Genomic DNA, 8,079 nt, shown 5'->3' on the forward strand with positions numbered 1-8,079 from the left:
TTTAGAAGAGGTCCTGGTACTAGGATATTATAACTAATGCTAGATGGATCTTGGCAGAAAGCAAAGAATACCAGAAGAATGTCTATCTGTGCTTCATTGACAATGCAAAGGCTTTTGACTGTGTGGATCACAACAAGCTGTTGCTGACTCTGAGAAGAATGGGAATCCCAAGATATTTGATTGTGCTTATGTGAAACCTACACTTAAACCAAGAGGCAGTTATCAGAACAGAGCAAGGAGACACTCTGTGCTTCAAAATAGGAAAGGGTATCCGCCAGGGATGTATTCTGTCTCCATATCTTTTCAATCTGTAGCAGAACACATCATCCCTGACACTGGGCTGTACAAAGAAGAATGTGGAATCAGGATTGGTGGAAAATTCATCAACAACCTGTGTTATGCAGATGACACAACCCTGCTTGCTAAAACTGAGGAGGACCTGAAGCGCTTGCTGTAGAAGGTCACAGACTGCAGCCTTCAATACGGATTGACGCTCAACATCAAGAAAACAAAGTTTCTCACCACTGGGCCAATTGGCAGCATCAGTAGGAATGGTGAAGAGATTGAGATAGTTAACAGTTTTAGTTTGCTTGGCTCCACAGTCAACACTCTTGGTACCAGCAGCCAGGAAATCAAGAGAAAAATTGCACTAGGAAAGTTTGCTGTCAGGGTCCTCTCAAGAGTACTGAAGAGCAATGACGTTAGGCTAAGTTATGCCTTATTGGGGCTATAGTCTTCCCAATTGCATGCTATGCATCAGAAAGCTGGACAGTGAGTGACTAAGGATGATAGAAAGAGAATTGATGCCTTTGAACTGTGTTGATAGAGAAGAATGTTGAATATACCCTGGACTGCTGGGAGAACAAACAAGTCTGTCCTGGAGAGGGTGAAGCTGGGCTACTCCTTGGAGTCAAGGATTCGGAAACTTCGTCTGACGTACTTTGAGCATGTTACACGGAGGGACCAGTCCTTGCAGAGGGACAACATGTTTGGGAGAGTGGAAGGATAGCGCAGGAGAGGAAGATCCTTGATGAGATGGATTGATTCAGTAATTGGGGTAGTGGGAGTAGGTGTGTCGGAGACAATTAGGTTGGCACAGGATAGAGCAGGGTTTAGGACTCTTGTACATAGGGTTGCTATGAGTGGCAAGCAACTCCAAGGCACATAATAACAAACAACAACAACATAACTATTGTTCCTGTTGAATTTTGATTACGTAAAAGTGGTTGATAGTTAAATCTGTATAAATAGTGCCACTACTTATAAAAGCTTGTTTTTATATGGAGGAGGGAAGAGCAACTGACAAAGTACCTTTTAGATTTCAATGGAGTCAATTTATTGTGAAAATCTACTAGTTAGTTTCTTGATATTGTTATTTCTCAAGTCTATTTTGGCTTTATCACCACAAACCAGATTAAATGAAATTCTGTTTCTCAAAAATATGTCAACTTTACAATGCCATGATTCTCTATTATGTAATGTCCTTTGTGTGATATGATGAAATTATCTTAAAGTTTATAAATCCTAATAGTGATGTAGGATTAGAGCCAGCTATGTCAATGAGACAGGATACAGTATATAGAATTAAATAATATCTTCATTCAAACTCATATGAGGTGTTGTCGTATTGGTATGTGCCATGAAGTCAACTCCAGCTCACAACAACCCTATGTACAACAGCTCTGGACCCTGCTCTATCTCGAGCCAACCTCAGCTGTCTCTGATACACCTAACTCCATTACCCCAGTCACTGACTCAGTCCATCCCATCCAGAGTCTTCCTCTTTTGTGCGGTCCCTCCACCTTTCCAAGCATGCTGTCACTCTCCAAAGACTGGTCCCTCCTTGCAACATGCCCAGAGTATGTCAGACAGAGCTTTAAAATTCTTGCTTCCAAGGAGCAGCCTGGTTTCACCCTCTTCAGGATAGACCTGTTTGTTCTCTTAAAAACCCATGGTATATTCAATACTCTTCTCCAGAATCATAACTCAAAGACATTAAAAGTTCAGGAAGTGATCACCAATGTGCACCAACTTTACCCTGCTCAGAAGCCAAGCAGTTTGTTCTAGTTTTTAAAAACCAGTCTTCTTTTTTTTCCCCTTTCTCTTTCTTCCTACTTGCCTTTCTTTCAAATGTGAATCACTTCAATCAAAACTCAAGGGAGAAGGGGGAAGTCCAACAAATACATTCAAATGCAAATATCTTTGGACTACTGGGTAGAACTTAATTCCCCAACCCCCCCACTCCCCCTACCCCCAGCACAGGTTAAGCCCAAGCACTCACTACCAAACTGTACTTTTAACAAGCTTCTCTCCAGAACAAGTCTTCTTTTATTTTTTTTTTTTAGTACTTCCACTAAAGTACTGGCCAAAAGCTGAATTACATGTTTTCTAAATCTATAATATCCAGTGTTCATTTATATCATACATCTTATTTTCTCTTCCCCTTCCATTTTTTATTGATTTTTCATATACTCACCCATACATACTCTGATTCATCTATTCACTTTATGCCCCACACAATCCCTCACACATACTGTACTTCATAAAATTAACTACCACATCACCATATCTATTATTACTCTATTCCCAAAATCCTCACTGAATCCTTCCTACTCCCTCTCCATCCACCACCTAGCAAATTCTACTAGCCAGTGATCGTCTACCCTTCCCTTTTTCCACTTTTCCACACACCCCCTTTTGAACACATTTATAACATATCTTGTTCAGTTAGCCTCCTATTTTCACGATAGTGAAATACTGCATTTGCCCTATGTGTTAGTTCACTCAGCATAATACTCTCTAGGATCTCCCATGTTATGTAATATTTTACAAAATCATTGTTTCTTAGTTCTGCATAGCATTCTATTGTTTGAATCTATAATTTCTCAAGCCATTCATTTGTTGATGGACGTTTTGGTTGTTTCCATTTTCTTGCTATAGTGAATAACATGGATATAAACATAGCTGTGCATGTCTCAGCACATGAATTCTTATTTCCTTGGGATATAGTCCTAGTAGTAGAATAGCTGAGTCATAAGGGATTTCTTGTCAGTCTTTAAAGAAATGTCAAACTGCCTTCCACAACAGTTGTACCATTTTGCAATCACACCAACAGTGCAAAGAGTTCCAAACTCTCTTCATCCTTTATTGCTTGCTGTGTCGTTAAACTTTGCTGCTTCTGCTGTTGCTGCTGCTACTAAACTATGCTACTGCTGCTAGGGTAAGATAGTATCTCATTGTTGTTTTGATGAGCATATTTCAAATCTTTTGCATATTCTTTAATTTAATATATTCATGTTATTGAGCTGTGTGTTTTATATATTCCAAGTATTAAGTCCTTTATCCGTTATCTGTATTACAACACTAATCTGTGGCTTGCCTTTTCCTGTTTTCTTAAGTCCTTATAATATTAAACATGTAATTTAGATCAAGTTCTGTTTATATAAATTTTTTTTCTTCTATACATTGTATTTTTATGCTACAGAAGAAGATCATTGACCAAACACGGTCAAGAATATTTCATTGCTATGTTCCTTTTAAAAGAATTTTAACTTTGTCTTTTACATTTAGGTCTATGATCCATGTTACTTTATGATTTAGATATTACATAAATCAAGAAACAATACTCAAGTTTTACTTTCTATTTGGATAACCACTGCTTTAACACCACTTTTTTTTAAAAAAAAAAAAAAAAGACTATTCTATCTCCACTTAATTACTTTGGAATCTTTCCTGAAAATCAATTGACAAATATGTATGGCTCTTTTACTCATCTCTGTATTCTATACCATCGATTTGTATATCTCTCCACATGTCAAACCACACTATATTGGTTATTCCAACTTTACGATGAGTCCTAGGATTAAGATTATAGGTCCCCTAACCTTTTTATCTTCAAGATAATTTTGAGTATACGCCTAATTGTAACTCTGGCTGCCAATGAATTTTATACTACATTAAGTTTACTTGTGTCAGTTACAGTGTTTTCAAAGGATAATATCTACGAATATGAAGATGGATTGACATCATCTTTTGCTTCTGAAGACTTCTCTTTAGTCTGTTTTATTTTCCTCTTTAACATAGATAAAACTATCAATAGCTAAATGTTTATATTTTCTATATTATGGTCCATTCCATTTCCCTACATACAAAAACTGTGGCATAACAGTTTTTAGTCCTATTCGTTCAAAATCAATCTCTGCATTGTAATTGTATTGCTTGTCCCTGAGATCTCTCTGAACTTAATCTCCTCAGCACTTAAACATTTGAGTTTCTTGAAAGCCAGCCTACCTGCTGTCAATGTCTATTTCCTTAATCTTAAAGACAGAATCTGAGGTCTGACCTTGGTTGAACTTAGATGCCGGATAATCACCTTTATGACATGTACAAATGCCACTGCACATTTTTATTGTGTTCTCTGTGTCAAGGCTGACCTAATTTCTGGTCTGTTCTCTTTCCAGGTCTCCCTGCCTTACTGACTTTTTTTCTTAAGCATATGAATCTTCCCTTCAATATAGTCATTTTTAATTTTCAAAGTAAAGACAAAATTATGGTCAGATTTGGATGCCCTATTTTGAAGAATACTTTTTTTTTGTTATTTCCAAGAGGTGAGATTATCCATAAGAATTTTAAGAGACAGATGAAGAGAGAGAGAGAGAGGTGAGAAGGAGAGGATGTTTGTTCTAGAACAAAGAATAAGTGTTCAAAAAGCTCATCTGCATATTCTGATTTTCAGCAGCTTTTACCACAATCATTTTCAGAAATCTTATGTTATTACTGTGAGGGCCCTCAGCCAATTGAACCTGACTCTGAAAACATATAACTCAACAAGACCCACCCTCAGTGTAACTGTACATATCACTTTCATTTGTAAGGGCACTGAAATTTGACTCTATTGTCATGTCCTTAAGTAAAATATAAAGAACTAAATGTTATACTCTTTCTTCCTGGTGGCCTTGTGCATCCCTTAGTGCTAGGGAGAAATGTCCAACATAATTACACAGATTACTAACACATGCCCAGACAGAGTGACTATACAATAATTAAACAAAAGCATTTACTATGCTGAGTAGTTTAAGTAAATGCTGGACGGTGCTACTGAGACAAGAAAGCAGCAACAACCTAGAGAGAGGTTAAATCAAATCATTTTACACTTTCATTATTTTTAAGTTTTTTTTAATTTGTGTGTGTGTGTGTACTGTCAAGTCAGATCTGACTGGTGCAGAAGAAAATTCTCCCTCCTTCTCCAGAAGAGCATCTGGTGGAATTGAACTGTGCACCACTGGGATTACAGTGCAGCTTCTTGCCACTAGGCTATCAGAATTCGCCATTTTATAGTTTTGACTAATAATCAGAATTGACCTACTTAAAGGTTAGAATCACTTTCACTAACAAAACAATCTACTTTCTTAAGAAAACCACAATAGATACATAATGGTCTTTGAACATTATGGAATTATCACATTCACTAATATAAAATGGAGAATGAGCAAAATTAAGTGACTTATATAACATTTCAACTCTACTCCAAAAACTCATGGGGTACAGAAATTATATTTTCTTGGAGACAGTATTATTTAACGATGCAAACTTTCAGCTTGAATGCCAAATCTCCCACTAAATTTATATTTGAAAAAGTTGTAAACAATTTTTGTATGCTTAAATTAGCCTACCAATTATATGTACTTCAGGTAAATGTGAAGATTAAATGACATGATTAATCCAATGGTTGACTATTTTTAGCATAAAATAATAGGTGCTAATGTCAATAATTGTAGAGGGGCTTCAGGTCTTTTGTTCATAGGGTCACTATGAGTCATGTTCAACTCGAAGGCAATCAACAACAGTATGAGTCACATAGCAGCTCTTGGGTATGAGTCATATAGCAAGAGGGGCTCTTGTGGCCTTGTCATTAGAAGTTGCACTGTCAACCGAAATGCACATGGTTTGCATCTACCAGCTGCTCTCTGGAGAAAGATGTGCAATCAACTCCCATGCAATTTACTGCCTGTGAAAACCCACTGAAGGGTCAACTATAAGTCATTCAGACTCCATAGTATATAACAACAGCGACATGAGTTGTAGGTAGATATGGAGAAAGAATAAAACCCTGACACACACCTTTCTTAATTTTAAACCAAGCAATGTTCCCTTGCTTTGTTCAGAAAAGAGTTCCTTTATTTTAGTTTAGGTTTCATATGAGTATAATTAAGTGTTCTGGGACCCTCATTTACAGAGTTTCTCTTTCAATATGACTTCTCTAGCCCTTATTTGATGTTGCTATGTAGATGGACATGATTATGTGAATGGGGCATATTGGCCTATCCAACAAGGGGATTAGCTGTCTATCATTCCACAAGAAGATTGGCCAGTCTCAACAATCCACAAGGGGATTGGATAGACTGCCAATAAAATCGAAAGCTCTAACTGCAGATAGAGAATTCTTCTCCCATTAGAAAAGGAAGAAGGCCTCCTCAAACCTGGCAAAATGTAGGACACACTTTGAGACTGTAGCAGCCATGGCAGAACTGGAGACAAGATGTGAGATGATACCTTGGGGGAGGAGACAAGATGTGAGATGAGACCTCGGGAGAGCCAGTTTTGAAAGGATTAAGAACTTTATTGGACAATGGGAGAGGGGGGCAGCCAATTTTGGCAGAACTGAGAACTTTCCTGACAGTTGGCGGAGAAAAGCCAAATGGCAGGACTGAGAACCTGGGAATGCTCTGAGGCTTGAGGCTGAGATGCCTGTGTGCATGTTTTGGGAGTTGTCTTACCTATATTCTGTTATTAATCATTATTATATCTTTTTACTTTCCCAATATGGTTCTGTGTGGTCTGTGAATTATCATACAGAATTTTGGACCTATCAAAGCAGTAAGATTGGTGTTGAGATGAGTAGGAACAGGTATCGGTGCATAAGGGACATGTATAACCCACTGGGAATTGGTTTTATGTTACTGATGCTGTGGATGTTGACATTTTCCCTCTGTGAAGTTGGTAAATGTCAGATATAATGCTCTCCACATGACCCTTGTGTTCTTCTCAATGTTAGCCATAATTTGTTATGATCCACACAGTTAAATGTCTTTGTATAGTCAATAAAACACAAATAGACAGGTTTCTGGTATTCTCCGCTTCACCTGGATCCATCTAACATCAATACTGATATTGATGCCACAGCCTCTTCCAAACCCAAATTCAATGTCTAGCAGTACTTGACTCAATCCCTCCTAACAACGCCAAAAAGGAGAATGAGTCACGTTGATTCAGCAACAATGGGCTTTATTACCCAAAACTAACATTCTGACTTGAAGGTCACTGCTTTTCCACTAAGCCACAATATGTTAATATATCCTTTGTATATCCAAAGTAAGTACAGTTGATAAATATAAGAAATGACTACATCTCTCCTGCAAGTTCTACCACGCTTGTAATACTAAATCAACTTTATGAGTTGAAAGGATCATTGCTTAACTTTAATATCCCAGAGTCAAGTTACATTTTTTAGTAAAATCATAGTTATTTTGTTTTTAATGAGTCTATTCGTTAAGTGTGTTTAATTTATATAAATATTTGGGCAAAGTTTTTAAAATACCATCCAGTATATTTGCATAATGTTTTTGTGTTGTTGATTGCCATTGAGTTGAGGTTGACTCATAACAATTCTGAACAAAAGATCTAATGCCTTTCCATAGCTATCGTTGTTTCTCCAAGTTCATAGAGTTTCCAGAGGCATGTGGTTTAGGAAATTGATGCCACTCCTGCTTTCCAATCTGTTTTACAACTCGGAGCTCAAAAAAATCCTGTCCAAAATGGGAAACCATTACGGTATTTGATAGCAAACCCAGATAACCTCATACAGCACATTGACCAAAAGTGATTAAGAAAGATTTAAAAATTCCTTTGGGAAACTCAGCAAATAAGCAAATCCATCAGGTTCCAAACTCAACTATTAGATCAGTGATTTTCTAACATTGTTATTGTTGTTATGTGCCATTGAGTCATTTGCGACTCATAGCGACCCTATGTACAACAGCCCTAAACCCTGCTCTATCCTGTGCCAATCTCACTGCCTCT

This window comes from Elephantulus edwardii, unplaced genomic scaffold, assembly GCF_000299155.1.
Source record: "Elephantulus edwardii isolate Elephantulus edwardi_28Jun2011 unplaced genomic scaffold, EleEdw1.0 scaffold00170, whole genome shotgun sequence".
NCBI lineage: Eukaryota > Metazoa > Chordata > Mammalia > Macroscelidea > Macroscelididae > Elephantulus > Elephantulus edwardii.